The sequence below is a fragment of the Dermacentor andersoni genome, chromosome 2 (assembly GCF_023375885.2).
Source record: "Dermacentor andersoni chromosome 2, qqDerAnde1_hic_scaffold, whole genome shotgun sequence".
NCBI lineage: Eukaryota > Metazoa > Arthropoda > Arachnida > Ixodida > Ixodidae > Dermacentor > Dermacentor andersoni.
In genome coordinates, this window is record NC_092815.1 from 238,172,951 (window position 1) to 238,196,005 (window position 23,055).

Consider the following 23,055-nt stretch of genomic DNA (forward strand, 5'->3'; position numbering starts at 1 on the left):
CGTACAACTGCAGGTAACGGCAAGGGTGGAAGAGCAGGACCCACAGTTGCAATGACGACGCCTGATGCAAGTCCTTTATTTTTGGGCGGAAACAAGACGCCTGAATCAGAAGAAAAGAATATCCACGTTTTTCCCGGACATCTAGTGAAGCCGGCATCTTCCAGAGAACGTCTTTCCCGCCCTGAAGCACGACAGCCCCTTCATCTAAGAAATATTCTACGCGGCATGGCGTACCGGTGATTATGACACAGCCTGTGTGAAGGATCAAAGTTGATGGACATCTTTAATGCATAGCTGGGTTCAGAGAAAATGAACATCGTAATAAATACATTACACAACATTTTCCATCTTGAAGACTTTTTCATATTTTGGCCTCTCCAGGCTTTCTAATTTGAATAATTATGAAAAGACCGTTAGTTTTACAGGGACATTTAGCTAGGTATACTTCACTGAACCCAATTGGTGTCTGTGCCAGGACTCGTAATCCAGCGTCATCAGGATACAAGAACGCCGCTCAAATAAACACACTGGTCTGAAGAATGAATGCAGTAATAGAACTAGTAATTGAGTTGATGTGCGCTCACGTGACAAAGCACCATACGTTTCACAGCGAAAGCGATCAGTGACAGCGATAGCAACCATCATCGTAGTTCTTGATAGAAATCGACAGAAAACTTCAGTCGTTATCATCCATAATGTCGTCGTCGCGGGTCTGCAATCTGTAAGTCGTGGTGCTGCTTTGGGTCTTTCTTGACCGCTATAGCAATATAGACAGCTTTGACTGTTTGTCCCTTTATTGAAAAACCTAGTGTCCAGTGTGCGATGCAATGCCCGATTATGGGCCCAGTGTCGTGCGCTGGATGCTGGTGCGCTGGAGTGGCGCGGCGTACTGGAGGTAGCGGTGAACCGCTGCGAAAAGGCGCTCTAGAGCTAGAAAAGCGACACGTATGGCTCCCCTATATATATATATTTATTTAAATAAAGAATGTGACAGAGAGAACTTATAGAAATAAAAAAATGAGAAGCAAGTAAAAAAGAAACCTTACCAGCAGGACTCGATTACCTAGCCTACAGTTCAGAACTCGAATGCTTTACCACTACACCATGCCGGATTTTTTTTCCCTTTCATTAGATGCAAGCAGAATTTTCAGCAAAAAAAAAACAAGAAACAGAAAGCCCTGCAGAAATTTCAGGTGACTGAAAACACATTCAAATTTTTGAAGGGGTGTAGGGTAGCGCGATTAAAAGTCGGGACAAAATAAGAAACACAGGGACACACACAGCGCTAATTTCCAACTATGTTTATTATCGAAAACCAGGTCGTACTTATACACAGAACCTACACTATGCTTGCAATCTCGGAGGCCAACCGCAACACACGCGGCGACGTGCAGTTGTAGTGCGTACACCGGCAGTGCAAAGATAAAATGATTTTCTGTACTTTTATACCGCAGACATATATGCTTTTCATTTATTTAACTCAAATGAGCAAAAATTGTGCTACCGAGGACCCGTCGTGGCAACGTAGGGGCTTCGGCCATAAACATTAGCTTCGACGTTACGCTGCTCAGCCCGACGGCGGAGGGTCAAATCCGAGGCCCGGTGGCCACACTTCGATGAAGTCGAAATGCAAAAAGGCCCGTGTATCATGCATTGAGTGCATGTTAAATAAACCCGGTTGGTCAAAATTATTCTGAAGTTCCCCACTACGGCGTGCCTGATAATCATCTTTATTATGGGACGTAAAACCTCGGAATCCTGTACTAGAATGTTTAGCAATCAAGAAATCACCAGTAGCTGTTGGTTGGACCACCTGCTTCCTACTACGCTTAGCGACGACATTCCGAAGGAGGGAGCAATCAATTTTTCACGAGATTGTGAATCCCTTGTCGTATGCATTTCAAAATCAGTTGGCCCAAATGTTCACAGCAGCCTCGTTAACAGATCGTCAGCATTTTTTTATCATGTTCAAAAAGTTTTTCAACAACCCTTTATTGGGCACAGAAGCACATATTTCTCGCTAATCACAGAATGACATCACCATTAAATTACTTCACCTCACGAATCCCCTGCTGCAAATATTTTACCAATCCTTCGAGCACAAGCAAAGTTAACGCACTTATTGGAGTCATCAGTCGCTTTCTCTCTTCTTTCGTTTCCACTAGCGTGATGTGAGCTACACAGGAACGACGGCGAGGAGGCGCAATGGCGCAATGCCCCGCTTGCCCCGCTCAAAGATTCAATGCGTGAGACGGCTCGTGGCGACACCTCGTGGCGGTGGCAGTACCCACGCGGCGCTTTTTATCTTGGACGCCACGAGAACTGCGCACAGCAAAGCGCAACAGTTGTGTTTAGATCGACAGTGCAAAGATAAAATGTTTGTTGGTCTTTTTCAGATCGCAGACGTACACCTTTATTATTTATTTAACCGAAATGGGCAATGATTGCATTATTGAGAATTTTCTGGGCGATCATAAACTCAGTCAATAACTGCTTCAAGTTCAGCTGCTTGCGATGACGCTGTATGACGACATCGCGGAAGCGACGTCAAGCGATATTTTACTGCTTTTGACACATGATTGTATATCTTTTGCTATATGCACCGCAACAATATTTGACCTCACGTGTTCACAGGAGCCTACTAAACAGATCTGCAACGTTTTCCTAATGTTCTAAAATAGGACGGTACCCATCTCACGAAGACTGTGCTTTAGCATAGAATCAATCTTAGCATAGAATGCGTTTAACATAGAATCAATCTAGCGGACACAACGTATTGGCGCCGTCGAAACGTGTTATGTATGAGGCATGTACTGCATCGGGACTCCTGTTTCACGCTTGCCGAAGTACACCCGGCGCCATCTAGCGCCGGCACCTCGAATCCCGTGTGTGGCCTGAGAAATGCATGATCCGTCGGTGCGTGCGAACGCTTAGAAACGCATCATGCGGCAACCGGGCTCCCCTCTGGCCTTATCTTATGGACACGCTGCGCTGTCCAGAGGCACTGCCGCGAAGTCCACGCGTGGCCTTCGCGACGAAAAGCTAGACGCGACGGTGCCTGTGAACGCTGAGATTTTTTCCTTCGTTTGCCGCAAAACCAGTGGCATATACTCAGTGACCCAAGTTGGTGAGAGGTTCATTAAAGAGGGACACATACCATGCGCGGTTGTGGAGCAGTCTGCTAAAGCGTCGGGTTGCCGTGTTTGAGGAACCCTTATGGCATGTGTTTGATTCAGCCCATCATCGGAGAAATCCAAAGCATCTTTTTCGTGATTGTAGAGCGACACATTCTCAGTGGCACACACCTAGTTACCCTTGGCGTCAAAAAGGTTCAATCGAGACCAGCACGATTCGAATGGCATATGCCATATGCTCCAAGTCGGCCTCAAAGTGTTTCTTCGAACAGCAGTACGTACCCCGTCCCGCATCTAGAAATACCCATGTCGGCGTGAGAAAGGTTCATTGAAGAGCGGCATGTATGCACATATGGCAACCTATTCATTGACGCAAGTTGGTCCGATGGTTGGTCTCGAGGCCTGTTGCCTCAGCACAGCAGCCTGATGCCGCTACCCATTCGACCACGAACTTTCTAGCGACCCTGGTAGGTGGGGAAACGGTTTGATACTTATATAGCTACCAACATAGATAGTTGGGCCCCGGAAAGAGCGTGAAGTACCCTAAGAATGATAACGCATTAAATTGTGTCAGGGCCCCTTTAAAAATTGCTTCGGGACATGTCGGAACTATCCGTGCTGGTCTTGCGTAGACGTCACGAGCCACAAACACAGTTTGGCCAATAGAAATCCTCCCGTTCGTGGGAACGTATGGCGAATGAGCATGGTCATCATCGCAACTACTGTATTTCCACGAAAATAATGCAGGCATCTTTTTCCCTTATTAGCACCGCCGATCGATGCTGTTGTGCGATTGCGTGCTGGTTCACCGAGCCACTGGGAAAGGCTTCGCTCTGTTCGATTCCGTCTTGGGCATTTCTGAATTATTGCCCGTTCAATCCCCATAGTGGGTGCCAAGGAAGACGTCGCTGTTTTCGCTGACGGTGACAAAGACGTCAGCCCTCGTACTTTCATTTTATTTTGCGGCAGCAGTTCCCATTAAAGATGAATAAAGGCCTGCGGGGCTGCCGCTTTGACGCGTCATTTCCTGCTCCTTCGCGGCATTCATCACCATCAGTCTATCATATCCACTGCAGGACGAACGCCTCTCCCAGCGGTCTCCAATTACCACTGTGTGCGCTAGCTGATTTGAACTTGCGCCTGTAAAATTTCTAATTATGTCGCCGCACCTGATTTTCTGACGTCCTCCACTACGCTTCCCTTCTCTTGGAACCCATTCTGTCGCTCTAATGATTCGCCAGTTATCCGCCCTAGGCACTGCATGGCCTGCCCAGCTTCATTTTTTTTCTCTAAATGCCAACTAGCCTATCGATTATCGCCGTTTACTCTCTGATCCACACCGCTCTTTTCCTGTATCTTCATGTTATGCCTGTGGCTGTTTCACATGCTGCGACTGCAACGATGAAAACCGCTGCATTCGTACGCGTTTAGAGGGTCCATTTCACATAATTGCGATTTCAAGAATGAGATTGATGTGATGCCCAGGATTCCTTGCTGCCAGGTTCTGTGGCACCCTTGCAACCGTTGAACACGATGCCAATGCATATCTTTTTCATCTATCCAGATGGCTAAAACGGAACAAGCTGATATTAAATGCCTCTAAAACTACCTACATATTTCGTCTTACCAACAAACCATTGTACAAAAACGTAATGCTAATTGAAAGAAGCCCAATTAAACATGTTGAAAAACAAAAATTTCTCGGGGTATGGTTTCAAGACAAACTAAGTTACACTACATATACAAATTATCCTATTTCAGATTTAGCACGTACAGTTGGATGTTTGCACAGGATAACCCACCTTATACCACTCTGGCTAAAGCGAACTCTTTATTATTCTCTTTTCTTTTCCAAACTTACATATGGTTTACTTGTCTGGGGTACCACCACAAAAACAAATTACAACAAGCTTGTTATACTTCAAAGATTTTGCGGTCTTTCAAAAATTAGTATGGTAAAGTGCAAGATTTAAGAACGGCTCCCTTATTTATAAAACATGGCATACTGCGGGCAGACCAGTTATATTATTTCAAGCTATTGCAATTAACACACAAAAAAAAACTCTACACAAATGTTGAAATAATTCCTAGCTATTGTCTAAGATTCCAAAAACCACGCACTCGCAAAATACGAACTCAATACGGACGACAGGAAATGGAATATCAGGTAGCTGATGCATTAAATAAGGTCAAAGAAAAATTGAATTCCAGTACCACTATGAATATTTTCGAAGATAACATAAATAATTTAATAATCATTTCCGAATTAAAATACTCTCAGCAATAATCTTTGCTGTGGTTCTTTATCTACTTACTATTTGATTTTTTTGTGTGTGTAAATATACAAACGCGTGCACTATATGTGTGTGTATACAAACATCTTCGCATGTTGTATGAATATAGTTGCATAATAAAAAACCGTGCACGTGAAATGTATGTTTAATGTATATATGTAGATCATACATTATGTAAGTAATGTAGACATTTATACTGTTCTTATAAAAGTGTAAAATGGTTATATTCTGTGTGTTTTTTCCGTGTTCTTTTTTGTTCATTTGTTCTGTGATCAAAGCGTGACTGTCATCTTTGCCTAAAACCGCTTGCCAAACTGTAAAAGGTCAGAGGCCTTTGTCAGGCATTTTAAGCCTTTAACCTCTGCCCCTCTAGCAGGCTCTGTATTAGGTCTGTTGAAAATAAAGCATTCAATTCAATAAACGTGCACGATGTCGACAGACGTCTGACTTGAGGATGCAGAAGAAAAAATCCGCGTGATTGTTTTAATATAACGAATAAAACATGTACATTATATTATTACTGATATGTCTTTATTAGGAACAATTAATAGGTGTTTTTTGTAATTTAATAAAGCTTTAAAGTGTATATTTGTTTCGGAGTACGCAATGGTGGTTGTGAACTTCGGTGCGATGAGACGTGGCGCACGTAAACAGCAGCTGTTCGCAACTGGTTCGCAACCACCTCAAGACCATTTATGTGAACCCAAGTGCCAACTGTGCGGGAAAGGACACCCGCTCGGTGACAGATAATGCAGAGAACTCTACCGTGTTTCTTACGAGGTGAAGAAGAGGCAGTGGGAACGAAAGATCAACATGCTACAGCAGCAGCAAGCCGGAGCGACTGCCGAGGTGAATCCCAGGGGTCGTTCCAAGGTCAGGCGCGGAAACGAGGACTTTCGCGTCAGAACCGACTCCTTTCCGAGGCTGGAGGAGACCACTGGAGGGCACCAGCAGCGTGGCCGTTCGCGGTCCCGCACCAGGGGGCGCTCCGGATCCAGACAAAGGGGGAGATCGAGCTCCAGGGACCCGGCGCACCCATGGACTAAGAAGCGGAAGCAGAGCAGAAACCGAAACAATATAAGCTTTGGCAGTGGGGTTTCCCAGGCAAAAGATAAGAAAGATGAGGAGATCGATAAATTACGGAAAGAGGTTGGGGAGCTTAAAGAGGTCATTAATAAGCTCACTCAAGAGTTGGATAGACCAAAATTACAGGCGTGTACAGGGTCCCCCTCCACCCACAACGCGCAACCAAAATTGGTACCGAAACCAACCCGCCCGGTCCCTATGGCTCCGACTCCCATGCAGCCTGCGGCACCGGAGGAGGAAAATATGATTATCGAATCGGCTAGACCACCCCCAATGAAACGCAAAGGGGAGACGCTGATCCGTTGGTGGCACTAGAGAAAAGATTAGAAGCCAAAATCGAAGCTAAATTTGATTCTTTCATGGCCCAAATTATGGGAGCAATACAGCAGACTCAAAGCCAGATCCAAGCCCTTACGGGTGAAGTACAAAAGCAAAGGGCAGAATTAGTAGCCATCGGAGAATGGCAACTAAAATTAGAGGAACAACTCGACCAGCTCCAACATGGCCAGAGGCGCGCAAAGTGAGTCTTTAATCTGGCAGTGGAACTGTCGCGGCTTCCAACGCAAGCGAGCGTTAGTGCAACAGTACTTGGCGCTATTAGATGAGAAACCGCTAGCTATAGCTCTGCAGGAGACGGGCAAAGCAGCACAACTCTCGGGATACCAAGCTTTTTCAAGTGACAGGGGTGAGAAATCTCGCGTCACTACGTTCATTAAGAGGAATGTTGCGGTAATGGTGCACGAAATCAACTCGAGAGACATTGAGGCGGTGCTTCTGGAAATTATTACGGAACGAAACGAGGAACCGAGCGTGTTCCTATTAAACTTGTACAGTACTCCACAGCAAAGAAAGGTGAGATTCAGGGCCCTCTTTCGCAAAGCTATTCAGGCAGCCGGGACTAATCCCTTGCTAATAGTAGGTGACTTTAATGCAGCGCGTCCGGAGTGGGGTTACGCTAAACAAGATCCAAAAGGTAGGCAGCTATGGAGGACGCGCACGAGCTAGGACTCACCCTACACACGGACCCTAGCAGTCCGACCAGGGTGGGTAACAGCATGTGCGCAGACACCTCCCCTGACCTGACCTTCTCAAAAGATATGACAGATCTGAATTGGAAAAACTCGGAGCTCAATTTCGGAAGTGATCATTTCATTCTGGCCTCGATCCTTAAAAAAGGGGTGAAGACGCGTCGTGTGCGTTAACCGAGGATCACCGAATGGGGATTATTTAGGGAGAAGCGAGAGAAAGCTGCCATAGGGAAAATCACAAACATAGAGAGATGGACGGAGGTCATCGCGCGTCACGTTGAAGAGGCAACCAAGACGCTTGAAGGGGACGATGCCCCGGAAATAATCGATAGCAAACTGCTTCACATGTGGGAGGCAAAACGTGGTATGGAGCGCAGACTAAAGAAGCAAAAATGGAACCGTAATCTTAGAAGGCGGATTGCTAGACATAACAAAGAAATTGAAAATTACGCGATCAAATTATGCGAACAGAATTGGTGCAGCAGATGCGACGAGATGGAGAGGGGCATGAGCCTTTCCAAAACGTGGGGTCTGCTGAGACACCTATTAGATCTGACCAATTCGAAAACCCTATCGGGAATTAGATTATCAAACGCCCCGCACGCGTATGAGGGTACAGACGCGGAATTTATGGACAACCTTATCACCATGTACATTGGCGATACGCATAGCACCCCCCTCCCGAAGTACGACGGAGCTCCCAATGAGGAGCTCGACGCACCCATCACGGAGGCGGAGGTCAAGGCAGTAATATTAGGACTCAGAACCAAATCAGCCTCGGGCCCTGACGGGACAACAAACAAAATTCTAAGAAATCTGGATGATGCCTCCATCAGCGCTCTGACGGAGTACATGCAAGAAATTTGGACTAAAGGCCACCTGCCACGCCAGTGGAAGATGGCAAACGTGATCCTAATTCCAAAGCCGGGCAAACCCCCTAAACTAGAAAATCTAAGACCCATTTCCCTAACCTCACACATGGGGAAATTGATGGAGCGCGTAGTCCAGACCAGACTGGCGCACTTTATGGGGCAGAATGACCTGTGGCCGCACGATATCATCGGCTTCCGATCGGGCTTGTGTACGCAGGACGTGATGCTCCGACTAAAACATGACATAATCGACTCACGTTCTAGAGACGCCAAGGTAATCCTCGGCCTGGACTTGACAAAGGCTTTTGATAATGTTAAACACGAAGCGATACTCCACGGTCTCCAGAAATCGGGGTAGGCGCGAGAACATTCGACTATGTCAAGGTCTTTTTGTCAGACAGAACTGCCTGCATGAAGTTCCAAGATATTGAATCTCCAACAATGAAATTAGGAAGCAGGGGCACGCCGCAGGGCTCCGTTCTTTCCCCGTTCCTCTTCAACGTGGAGATGAGGGGCCTCCCCGAAGCTCTGAGAAGCATACAGGGGCTAAATTTCAGTATTTATGCGGATGACATCACCCTCTGGACCAACCAGGGGAGCGATGCGAGCATCGAGGAGCGCCTGCAGGCGGCGGCGGACACTGTCGTGGACTATGCTGCCAGTAGGGTCTCTCGTGCTCACCGCAAAAATCGGAGTTATTCGTCTACAACCCAAAGTCGCTCTGGTGCAAGCGTAGCTGGGAATTTGACATTAAAATAGAGGGGAAACCAGTCCCAAAGGTAAACCAAATCAGAATCCTAGGACTTTTCATACAGGAAAACGGATATAATGATGGGACAATAAAAAATCTAGAGGGATTTGCCACGCAAGCACTTGGCATTTTTAGAAGGGTCGCACTGAAAGGACGAGGCCTGAAGGAAAGAAGCTTGCTTAAACTTACCCAAGCATACGTAATAAGCTGCGTGTGCTATGCCACGTCTTTCTTAAACATCAGGTCAGAGGAGAGGAGAAAACTCGACTCGCTCATTCAACGGTGCATAAAGAGGGCCTTAGGCTTACCAATTACCACCTCCACAGAGAAGCTCCTCTCTATGGGAGTGCACAATACCTGGGACGAAATAGCGGAGGCTGTCAGAATTTCGCAGCTTGAAAGATTAAGCCGAACGACCACGGGCAGAGCTATCCTCGAAATGGTAGGCCTGCAAACAGATGGGGGACTGCGAGGCAAGACAAACATCCCGTTGGACTGCCGAGAAAATATAATCATTCCCCCCCCTCCCTCGTAACGTGCATCCCATATTCAACATGGAGAGGAGGGAAAAGAGAGCAGAAGCACTAATCAAACGCTTTGATTCAATGGACAGCAAGTCGGTTGCGTACGTGGACGCGGTAAGTGGCAAGTCGGGTGCCGCGGTCGCCTGGGTGGTCGACGGCCGAGGTGCCCCCGTATCGGCCGCCACCATTAGAAGCCGCAACTCGGAAACGGCTGAAGCAGTTGCGATAGCGCTCGCTTGCGTGGGAACGGAAGCAAATTTCATAATTAGCGATAGCAAAACGACCATCTGGAATTTTGGAAAGGGTAGGATCTCGCCGGAAGCGGCAAGGGTTCTGGCCAGTAGACGGCTGAACAGAAAAATTAGCCTAATTTGGACCCCTGCACACACGTCCGTTCCTGGCAACGAGGCGACCCACGAGTTAGCCCGAGTTCTCTACTTCCGGGTGGCTGTGGAACCGCCCGACTGCTGGAACATGGACGAGCGTCCACAAAATTATACGGAGATTGTCGAAAATTATCGGCTACGCAGGAGACTGGTGCCACCACCGGACAAAAGCCTAAACAATAGAGAGGCAGTCGCATGGCGGCGCCTGCAAGCCTGGAACTTCGTAAACCCGGTCTGGGTATACCATGTTATGCATGATAGAGAAAACGATAAGTGCAAACACTGTGGGGCGAGAGGGAACCTCGATCACATAATCTGGGAATGCGCTAGCTCACCAGGGGCTAAAGCAAACATAAATTGTAGAGTGGCCTGGGAAGCCCTGCTGCGGAGCGAGGACCCTACTCCACAGCAACACGCCATCCGCCTGGCGGAAGAAGCCGCGAAGAGTCAAGACCTCTTTGTTTGCTTCTAATCGTGGAGGTTCCGGCCCCCGTCCCCAAGGCCTGTGTGCCGGGGACGGGGAGTAGGGGCCTCCTTATCCGGCTGTACAATAAAGTTGCTATCATCATCATCATCATCAGAGCTGTGTGTTGGCTCGTGTGCCTTCTATGACCGTGTTGTTCTGTCTGCGCTACAACGATCTACAAGATGACCTCTCAACACGTTCATATAGCTGCCCTCACAGCATATGTAGTATTCGGAATTCGGTGCAGCGAAGTCGTCGTGTCAGCCCAACGAGATCCTCGCGCTACCTGTGCTCAGCGTCAGCTCCTGGAGAAATTATGTGTGTATATTGCTCGTGAATGCGCTTAAGCGGTTCCTCCTCCTAGCCACATTCTTGCACCAAACGTAGCAACAAGCACCAACCCGAAAGCCCGCGTCTGCTCCTGGACGAAGCCGCAAATGATCCGTGTGATTATTGAACGTGGAATGGAAATTGTGTTGTGAAATTCAACCTTAGCGCTAGCCTGGTTCGTCCATCGTGGTGCCTGTGCTGTAAATATATATATGGGAGTCTCCTCTGAATATTTCCAAAGGCGCAAAAGCCGACGCATCAAATTTGTTGATCAGTTGCTGTCACTTCTGTAGAAACCTGCACGTCGTATCATAGTATTCTAAAATGCACGCTTCTCGTCCACTGTATTGTCCTGTGTCTCGCGCTGTATTGTCCTGTGTCTCGTGTGCCTTCTATGACCGTGTTGTTATCGAAAATTATCGGCTACGCAGGAGACTGGTGCCACCACCGGACAAAAGCCTAAACAATAGTATACTCTGACCTTCTAACAAGAAGACCATTCAGTACGCGCTATCCATAGTGCAGGAACGTAGGCCCACGGCACCCGCACTTGGCGTAGGGTTTTTGACCTTTCTGCTCAGCATCGCACGCCACTCACAGTTTATAGCAATCATCCAGATTTCTTAAGCTAGTCATGTATTTACCCGGTATTAGATCAACATTGTTATGGCATGCTAATGGGAGTCATTTCAAACTTGATTACTTAGCCAAAGAAAGTAGAAAAGAAAGCCTCAATGTTCATTTCTATCTGATATTCCAAAACGAATTCTGTTTGCAGAATTGTACGCCCGCTTGAACTGCCTGCAATTCAATGCTCAAAGCTGGAAAAACTGATTTCTTTTGTTGCTGTCGAAAGGCTGCTTCAATGTCTATAGCAAGCAATAATTTTTTTATTTCAAAATTTTAAGCAATGACTATATCTTTAAGCGTATTAATGCGATTTTGCTCCATGAACACAAGTTTTCTTTCTCGCTCTCATTAACTACCATGGAATCAAACCAATCACTTTTGTAAGTTTCAGGATCCAAACATTCAGGAGTTTATCCTCATCATTTGTCTGCATCGTATAGTGGCGTGTTTGTATCAAATTCTGGTGCTGCCATCGCTGTGATGTACGCACTTTTTGTAAATATGTTGCAACAAAGCAATTTATTGAACTGTATTATCAAACCTACAAGATTTGGCTACACAGGAACGACCACATTATTTAGCAAAAAAGAAACTGCGGATTCAGTGCACATGTTGAAATCTACGCAAAGTGAAGTTTTTGTCAAGTAATCAGCTAAATGCTGGTAAAGTAACTGCGATATATACAATTGTCCTCATTTTCAATAATCCAACGTGGCATTATTGCAAGGTATGTTTACGCACCGCATAGGTAACAACCTTACTATCATGTAATGTTTATGCACTAATCACAAACTATACCAATATGCAAACGGCAGTTAATGTGGATGCGCACTGCGAGACATCAACACAGTGATGTTTGTTTAGGAAAGTATGGTGGGAGGTGTGTGCAGAGAAATGAATGATATGTGCTCATGTATTCAGTTATTTATTCAGTTATATACCTCGCAGGCTGCAGGGTTGCAGTATTAGGTGAGGGGGAATAAAAAAGTTGTTGCAAAAAGAAGTAGGAAGAATGAACGGCTTTCAGCTAGAGATCTAGACAATCATAAGGCCCACCAAGAAACGAAAGCTCAGTGAACATGCCGAGTAAAAGCTGGTTGACAAGCAATTAACCGAAGTTACACAAAAGGGAGAAGCAAAAACTGATGTGCGTCCGTACAGATCCCGACAGAAAACACATCCATCTCTGTAAGCGTAACAGAGGCCATGCTGACACAAGATTCTCCCAGAGTTTTTAGATCTACAGCTTACATAATTGCTCTAGGCAGCCGATCTGCACAGGATGCTAGCTTCTTCCTCGACAGTGCATGCTCAGATGTCTCGACATGCGAGCGTGCATGGTAGAGGAAGTAGCTAGCATTCTGTGCAGACCTGATCAGCTGCCTAGAGAAATTATGGAAGCTGTAAATCTAAAAACGCTGGGAGAAACTTGTGTCAGCATGTCCTCCGTTAGAGATTAATGCATTTCCTGTTAGGAAACACACGTTAATCTTTGCCTCTCCTTTTTGTGTACATTCGGTTTGTTGCTTGCCAGTCAACATTCACTCGCCATGTACATTAAACTTTCTGTTGTCAAATCATCTCGGTTTCTTGTTCGTCCTATGTGTTCTCTTGTGCCATTTGCAGCCAGGCTATTCTTTATATTTTTAGACTGCAGCAAGTCACTTCAATGGCCCTTATGATGCTTCTGTGTACATTATAAAATCTTATATTTTGGCAATGTTGCAAGAGCGTATAGTGTGAAGCAGTAAGAACAGGGCACACTAACTTCTAATGAAAAGGTTTATTGTGCAGATGAAGTGATTTTTTGAAGGTTACCAGAAAGTTGTAGAGCTAGAAAGCCTGATAAAAACGAGTGCTTGATGAAACCAAACAATCAGAAACAGGAAAGACAGAAAATACAAATAAATATACAAGTCCAAGGAAAAAAAGGCATTGTGATCACCAGCTGCGCATGCGACTACCTTCCAAGAAACAAGTTTTCTTTTTTTTTCAATGGCATAGAACTGGAAGACTGGGCTTGCATAAGCAAGCTGTCATTCTGTCCAATGGAAAAAGAACAGTGTTTTTTGAAAGTTGCTTGCATGCATGATTGGCGATTGTAATGATTTATTTTTTCCTGCACATGGAATTCTTATCCGTATTTTTTTGTTCTGTAACGCTGTTATTTACGTTTGGTTGCATCAAGCACAAATTTTCACCTGGCTTTCTTGCCGTTTTTTTTTCTAGTAAGCAGTACAAATTGCCTCATTTTCACAATAACTCTTAGTTGGAAGTTAGCCGTCATCCCTCTCTAGTATCTTCCTGCTGATACGGATTCATGCTATGCGCCCTTGCAACGTGTGTGCGTGTGCGTGTGTGTGTGTGTGTGTGTGTGTGTGTGTGTGTGTGTGTGTGTGTGTGCGTGCGTGCGTGCGTGCGTGCGTGTGTGCGTGCGTGTGTGCGTGTGTGCGTGTGTGTGTGCGTGTGTGTGTGTGTGTGTGTGTGTGTGTGTGTGTGTGGGTGTGTGGGTGTGTGTGCGTGAGAGAGAGAGCGTGCACATCGATTTGGATGTGAAATCAGGGCCTTGCACAGGGGCATTGCTCTTCTGCTGTGCAGCCTCATGCATTCATTAATTACACCACAACATAGAGACTACTTTAACTTGCCCACTGTCTTTTTTTTTTTTTGCTGCAGTTAATAAGTAATCTATGTTAACTCGTCCAGTTTTAAGTTCTTATGTTGGGCTGATGAGCCCACTTATGTCCTAGAATATCTTGCATGGCTATGTATCATGTAATTTAATTTCTTTGCCAAGTGCTTGCAAGTCCCACGTGAATCTCCCAATTTTCCTGACAATCTTGTGTGATGTGTAGGCTCTGACAACTTCAGGTGAATTCATGCAGGCATGCAGGATGTTGTAGTCTGCATATTTGCACTGCAAGTGCTGCTTTGATTGCTTTTAATTCGGCTTTTCTGGTTGTACAGTATTTCATTTTATATAATGTCATACTAATATTACACTGTTATTGCCACATCAGTGTACTGTATGTGCCTGATGTTTGTGTTTTCATGATTAGCAACCTCTTTTGTATGTTTAGCAATGGCATATTGTCTCCAGGCCTAATTGTTTACCCCTATATTCCACTATATGGACCTGTTGTGTTTCAAGTTCAGGTGCTCCTGAGGTTGTGTTTCTGAAGGGAGTGGTAGTTGTCTTTGCATCTTACATGCTAGCTAGCATAGTATCTTGCAACCATATTCCGAGCTTTTGAGGCAAAGAACTTGTGACGCAGGCTGCAATTCTACTCTGTCTAGGTGCTTGTTCATTTGCTGTGTCTCGTAGAGGTATTCAAGCATGGTAAGGTTGAAAAGACCAATCAGTGCCCGGCACCTGTATTCGATGAATTGTCTTTTCTTCTGCGCTGCTGGTAATTCATACCGTATAATACCTTGGACACAAGTACAGCATCTGCGATTTTCAATAGTATACGTCCGTCCACCCCCCATGATTGTGAGATTATTCTTTTCAACGGGAATAGAATTTGTGTCCAGGCATAGGCATAATTGTTTGGTCCACGCGCTGGCTCTGCCTTCGTCTTACACTAGCTGAGGATTTGGGGCTGTTGACTTGCGGATATATTTGTCCAGCTATGTGAAGCATAACGTGCAATCTGGGGCAGTTCTTGATTCTGATCCTATTTCCGACATCGATGTAATGGGACTTATCAGAAAACGAGAGGCCAGACTGGCTAAATAGTCTGCGATGTTGTCGAGAGCTTGTCGCATCATTCTTGATTTCTGTGTAAGATAGCTTTCCCGCTGACTGTAGTACTTCTTGTAGTATGCCTGTGTTGTTGGCGTGGGTGGGCGAAATGTACTTCCAATTCTCACCTGGAATTTTCTGTCTTTCAAAAAGGTACGGTTCAACTTGCATGCTCTACCATCAATCATTTTGCTCATCGTTCCTCTTATTAGAGTAGCATGAGGTACTATATTGACAGCCTCTTCAATTTCTTCATTCTTTCATAAGTGGTATTACACGATGTCCTCTAATAAAGTTACTGCTGCTTATGGCCCACTCATATCTGCCAGAAAGGACAACTCTTGAAATAGGTTTTCTTTGTGCTGTGTGCATTATGTAAGATGAGTACTCATTTATACATCTGTTGAACTAGCTACCTGATTGAGTGCTTACTGTCTGACCGTGCCTACTTGTGCAGTGCTGTTGAAGAATAGACATTAATGCAATGAATGTTTACGCATTCGAGACATCAGAAAAGGTGCTTGTTTTAGAAATGTGCCTTTTGCTTTTGATTCGTGTTAATAGTGCTTGTTTTGTTTTGCATATGCATGCCCCCCTTATGCAATAGTCTTCCAAAGTTTAAGGGTTCAATAAATGGTGATGAACAAAATCAAAGCGCAAGAGCTTTTTTTTTTACGTATGGTTCCAATCGAAATGTGACGGCCACGGCTGGCAGTTCAACGCCTCACTTTGTGTTAGCAGCATCCTTTTATAGCCACAGTGGCAGGCGAATAAATTCAACAATTTCGTTGTCTACGAATGTGTTTTTCTTTCTTGCCTGTGTGTATGTAAAACTAGCAGTAAGTGTCATTGCAAAAAAACCAGTTTGTCGTTCTTTATTGAATAGAATGCGCATTGTGTATAGTTGAAATGCAGAAATTTCCTTTAAAATCCCAGTGTGATATGTTCTTGCAAGTAGCAATGGTACTTCATTACTTATAAAGGTAGTAATCACAGATGATATCGTTATATGGGTTTACACATTAATAGATGTGATCACAAACTTAGTAGGAACTGTTATCAAAAACATGAAAATCATCGATGTTTCTGCGCACTTGATTAGCTGTGGACGTGCAAGAACCGTTTATACTTCAAAAAAAAATTCAAAGATTCACAGGAAGGAATGCAACTGGCTTACTTCGCTGCATATTTTTGATTTACTCTTCTTCAACGTGTCCTCTTCTACCGTTTTGTCTACACCAGAGCAGGCTGTTTGCCCGCTTTTCGCATTGTTGCACCTGTTTTACATGACGGTGCAGAGTTACCATTCCGAGCAATTGTTAAAACAGGTACAGTAGGGATAAAAAGCCCGCCACATATTCAAGGTTTATTGGTTTCTCTGCAGGAAAAAAATTCTCCAGAGAAGAGATGCAACCTAACGTACATAAAATATTCGAAAAGAAATTGACGACGCTGTTTATTCAAGCCATGGGGTTAATGCTATCTTAGAAAATTCATTACGGTAACATGCACATTTGCCATGTCAAATTTAACAAGTGAGGCAAGAAAACCTTTCAAGATGCATCTGGAAATTCACGCTTCAAAACCAACAAGACAATGCAACTGAAAGGTACCGCGTTCAGCACAACGTTGAAACTTCTGGTACTTTGATGTCTTCTCGTTTGCCCTTGCCAAGGTTGAAATTATTTAACCTGCTCTGTGCGCGCGATTTTTGTATGCTACTAAAAAAAAATTGTGACGACCCCAAAAGGTCATGTCGACTCATGGGGATCGAATACCTTGTAGCATTGACAACACACAAAGCGTATGAAGCAAACGTGAAAATGCACTTCATTTGCTGCATAACGTGTCAACGAACGCATAGAAATAGGAGAATGAACTCTGCGGTACAAGTCTTTTTTTATTCTCCCTGCGCGTACGTGCCGCATTCGGCAACCCACGTCTTCGCACATTGCACTTTTTCAGCGAGACGCCATATTCCAAAACAAACCGGCGAAATAGCTCCGCGCAATTTCGACGGAAAATCGCAGCGATCGCTGCGACGGTGCGACTGTGCATCAACTGACTGGTCGCAGCCAAAAATCGGGGCGGCGGCACTGCGACTGCGATTTTCGTCGCAAACGAAGGAACTCGCGCTTCCGGTGCGACGAAAATCGCAGCATGTGAAGCATGCTTAATACTTTTCATTTCATCGCTCCTTACGCGGTTCCTAACTTGTTCTCGAGCTTCTTTATTAGTCTCCATGTTTGTGCCCCATATTGAGACGTCTACTTATCTTTATCGGGCGACCACGTTTCGCCGTCTAACAGATGTTATCGCACAGCGCGGGACGCGCCTGCATGTATCCGAAATTTCTGGAAAGTTATTGATGCTTCTATCCGCTGTCTGTTGTCGCCGAACCTTATGTTATCTGATTTCATCGCCTGACGCGAATGGTGTAGAACTTTGTGGAAGGCACGCGGGTCCCAACGATTAGTCTGGAACATTCGAAGACTGCTGTATAAAAGCCGACGCGCTTGACCCGCTGATCAGATTTTCGACGATCGCCGACCGTGTTCGCCGCTATCGTTGTGCTATAAGTGTAGCCTGTTTTTGTGGGCACAGGTTCGCCCAATGAAAGTTAGTTTTGTCTTTCATAGTACTGCTACTGTGTTCTTCAACGTCACCACCACGTGACAATATGTTAACCAGGTAGAATGCAATTATTGTACACTTTTCTTTTCAACGACAGTGGCAAGCTTACAGTAAGGATTTGGTAATGCCTGCTGTATGCAGTCGAACCAATTTTTATTCTTGTGTAAATTTCCTTCTCATGATCATGGTCCCCTGTGACTAATTGACCTATATAAACGTACACCTGCACATACTCTAGAGGCTGACTCAGGATCATTAATTCTTTTTACCTTGCCAGTCTATAAAACATTATCTTCGTCTGCTGCCTATTACTCTTCAACCCTTCTCAGTCGTTCTTGGTTAAGATTCTCAATTCTTTGTTGCAATTCACCCCCAGTGCTGCTGAGCAGGACCATGTCATCTGGAAACCGACGGTTGTTGAGATATTTGCCGTTGATCAGCACTCCTATGCCTTCCCAGACTAATCGATTGAATACGCCTAAGCATGCAGTGAATAGCATTGGACAGATTGCGTTATCTTACCTGACCTCTTTCGTTATAGGCGATTTTCTACTTTCCTTGTGGGGAGCGAATGTAGTCATGGAACCTTTGTAGATATTGTCACGTGGTAGTGACGGTGAAGAAAGCAGCAATATGGTGGAATACAAAACTAGCTTTTATTGGGCGAACCTGTGCCCACAAAAACAGGCTACACTTATAGCACAACGATAGCGGCGAACACGGTCGGCGATCGTCAGAAATCTGATCAGCGGGTCAAGCGCGTCGGCTTTTATAGAGCAGTCATCGAATGTTCCAGACTAATCGTTGGGACCCGCGTGCCTTCCACATAGTTCTACACCATTCGCGTCACGCGATGAAATCAGATAACACAAGGTTCGGCGACAACAGACCGCGGATAGAAGCATCGATAACTTTCCAGAAACTTCGGATACATGCAGGCGCGTCCCGCGCTGTGTGATAGCATTTGTTAGGCGGCGAAGCGTCGTCGCCCGATAAAGATAAGTACACGTGTCAATACCCCCCCTCTTAAAAAAGCATCGACCCGATGCTGCAAACAAACGAAAGTAATACACAAAAGCACTCGTAGCAAAGAAAACAACAAAAATAACGAAGTTCGTCAGCGTCCGTAAAAGGGTTTAAGGCGCACCACGTGGACCACTTCAGATCGTGCGCGGCGCCGCTGTGAATGCGAAATGCCGTCTGGCACGACCTCATAGTCCAGAGCGCCAATACGTCGGATGACCTTGTAGGGTCCGAAATAGCGTCGCAGTAGCTTCTCCCTGAGTCCTCGTCGGCGTATCGGGGTCCATACCCAAACACGGTCGCCGGGCTGGTACTCGACGAAGCGTCGTCGGAGGTTGTAGTGTCGGCTGTCGGTCCTCTGTTGGTTCTTGATCCGGAGGCGGGCGAGCTGTCGGGCTTCTTCGGCGCGCTGGAGATAGCTAGCGACGTCAACATTCTCTTCGTCAATGACGTGGGGCAGCATGGCGTCGAGCGTCGTCGTCGGGTTCCTGCCGTAAACCAGCTTAAACGGCGTGATCTGTGTTGTTTCTTGCACCGCCGTGTTGTAAGCGAAGGTTACATACGGCAGGACCGCGTCCCACGTCTTGTGCTCAACGTCGACGTACATCGCTAGCATGTCGGCGAGGGTCTTATTCAGGCGCTCCGTGAGACCATTAGTTTGCGGATGGTAGGCAGTTGTCCTCCTGTGGCTTGTCTGGCTATATTGCTGAATGGCTTGGGTGAGCTCTGCTGTAAAAGCCGTTCCTCTGTCAGTGATGAGGACTTCTGGGGCGCCATGTCGCAGCAGGATGTTCTCGACGAAAAATTTCGCCACCTCGGCTGCGCTGCCTTTCGGTAGAGCTTTTGTTTCAGCGAAGCGGGTGAGATAGTCCGTCGCCACGACAATCCACTTATTCCCGGATGTTGACGTCGGAAACGGCCCCAACAAATCCATCCCAATCTGCTCAAATGGTCGACGAGGAGGTTCGATCGGCTGTAGTAACCCTGCTGGCCTTGTCGGTGGTGTCTTGCGTCGTTGACAGTCTCGGCATGTCTTGACGTAACGGGCGACGCCGGCGGTAAGACGCGGCCAGTAATACCTTTCATGTATCCTCGACAGCGTCCGGGAGAATCCGAGGTGCCCAGCAGTTGGATCGTCGTGTAAGGCGTGCAGTACTTCTGGACGCAGCGCCGACGGAACAACAAGAAGGTAGTTGGCGCGGACTGGTGAAAAGTTTTTCTTCACGAGCAGGTTGTTTTGAAGCGTGAACGAAGATAATCCACGCTTAAATGTCCTAGGGACAACGTCGGTGTGCCCTTCCAAATACTCGACAAGGGCTTTTAGCTCCGGGTCCCCTCGTTGTTGATCAGCGAATTCTTCCGCGCTTATTATTCCAAGGAAGGCGTCGTCATCCTCGTTATCTTGCGGCGGCGGGTCAATGGGGGCGCGTGATAGGCAATCGGCATCTGAGTGTTTTCGACCGGCTTTGTATGTTACAGTGATGTCGTATTCTTGTAGTCTGAGGCTCCACCATGCCAGCCATCCTGAAGGGTCCTTTAAGTTAGCTAGCCAACACAACGCGTGATGGTCGCTGACCGCTCTGAATGGCCTGCTATATAGGTAGGGGCGAAATTTCGCTGTTGCCCAAACGATGGCGAGGCATTCCTTTTCCTTTGTGGAATAATTGCCTTCCGCTTTTGACAACGACCGGCTAGCGTAAGCTATCACGTGTTCATGTCCATCTTTTCTCTGGACTAGGACGGCACCGAGGCCTAGGCTACTGGCGTCAGTGTGGATTTCGGTATCGGCGAGCTCGTCGAAGTGCGCAAGTACGGGCGGCGACTGCATGCGTCGTTTGAGTTCTTCAAATGCGTCGGTCTGCGGCGTTTCCCACTTGAACTCGATGTCACATTTAGTTAGCTGTGTCAGCGGCTCAGCGATGCGTGAAAAGTCCTTGACAAATCGCCTGTAGTAGGCACAAATGCCAAGAAATCTACGCACTGCCTTCTTGTCGGTGGGCTGCGGGAACTTTGCGATGGCAGCTGTCTTGTGCGGGTCGGGGCCGACTCCAGACTTGCTGATGACATGGCCTAGGAACAGAAGCTCATCGTAGGCGAAGCGGCACTTTTCTGGCTTCAGAGTGAGCCCTGATGACTTGATGGCCTCGAGTACTGTTGCAAGCCGCCTAAGGTGATCGTCGAAATTTTCGGTGAAGACAACGACGTCATCCAAGTAAACGAGACAGGTCTGCCACTTCAATCCTGTTAAAACCGTGTCCATCACGCGCTGAAACGTTGCAGGCGCCGAGCACAGTCCAAATGGCATAACCTTGAACTCGTAGAGGCCGTCTGGGGTGATGAAGGCGGTCTTTTCGCGATCTCTTTCGTCGACTTCAATTTGCCAATAGCCAGACTTGAGGTCCATCGACGAGAAGTATTTAGCGTTGCAGAGCCGATCTAATGCGTCGTCTATCCGTGGTAGGGGGTATACATCCTTCTTCGTGATCTTGTTCAGTCGACGATAATCGACACAGAAACGTAGGGTTCCGTCCTTTTTCTTTACCAGGACAACAGGGGATGCCCACGGGCTTTTCGACGGCTGGATGATGTCGTCGCGCAGCATTTCGTCGACTTGTTCTCTTATAGCTTCACGTTCCCGCGTCGAAACTCGGTAAGGGCTCTGGCGTAGTGGTCGAGCGCATTCTTCGGTTATTATGCGATGCTTTGCGACTGGTGTTTGTCGAATCCTCGATGACGTCGAAAAGCAGCCTTTGTATCGTCGAAGCAGACTTCTGAGCTGTTGCTGCTTAATCACGGGGAGACTTGGACTTATGTCGAAGTCTGGCTCAGGAACTACGGTCGTCGGGGTAGATGCGACAGAATCCGAGAGGACAAAGGCATCGCTGCTTTCCACAATTTCCTCGATGTATGCGATCGTCGTGCCCTTGTTGATGTGCTTGAACTCCTTGCTGAAGTTTGTCAGCAACACTTTCGTGTTTCCTCCGTGCAGTCGAGCGATCCCTCTTGCGACGCAAATTTCACGGTCGAGCAGTAGGCGTTGGTCGCCTTCGATGACGCCTTCTACGGCAGCGCGTGTTTCGGTGCCGACCAAAATAACAATGCTGGAGCGAGGCGGGATGCTCACTTGATATTCGAGCACACTCAAGGCGTGGTGACTACGAGGGCTCTCCGGCGGTATCGCTTTATCTTCCGACAACGTTATTGACTGTGACTTCAGGTCGATGATTGCGCCGTGTTGGTTCAGGAAGTCCATACCGAGAATGACGTCTCGTGAACACTGTTGGAGGATAACGAAAGCGGCAGGGTAAGTCCGGTCATGAATGGTTATTCTTGCCGTGCAGATTCCAGTCGGCGTGATGAGGTGTCCTCCTGCGGTGTGAATTTTAGGGCCTTCCCATGCAGTCTTAACCTTCTTCAACTGGGCGGCGATGTGTCCACTCATGACGGAGTAATCAGCCCCTGTGTCCACTAAGGCGGTAACTGCGTGGCCGTCGAGAAGCACGTCGAGGTCGGTGGTTCTTTGTCTGGCGTTGCAGTTGGGTCTTGGCGTCGGATCACGGCTGCGTCGTGTTGAACTGAAGCTTGAACGTCGCGTCGTCAAGTCGTCTTTCGTCGGTGTAGTCTTGGCTTCCTGACTTCGTCGGGACAACGGCGTGTCGTCATTAGGTCGTCGAGATGGTTGCTTCGTCGTCTTCGTCGGCGGCGGAGGATCTTCGTCAGTTCGACGAACAGCAACCGCACCTCCATCGGTTGCTGCTTTTAGTTTTCCGAATATGGGCTGACGGACCGGCCGCGGGCTGGGCCAGTGTATGGTGGGCGCTGCGGCGACAGGTAGCGGCCTGGTGACGGCGAACGGGAAGCTCGTCGAGGGCTCCACTGAGTGGCGGCGAGGTAGTCGGCGATATCGCGAGGTCGTTCGCCAATCTGTGGCCGCGGCGCGTTAACGGCGAAACCTCGCAGTCCCATCTCCCGGTATGGGCATCGGCGGTACACATGGCCGGCTTCCCCGCAGTGGTAGCAGAGCGGGCGGTGGTCAGGAGCGCGCCAAACGTCTGTCTTCCTCGGATAGCTGCGCTTGGCGACGGGTGGTCGTGCTGGCGGCGGCGGCGGCGGCGGACGACGGAATTGCGGCGTGACAGAGCCCTGGCGCGT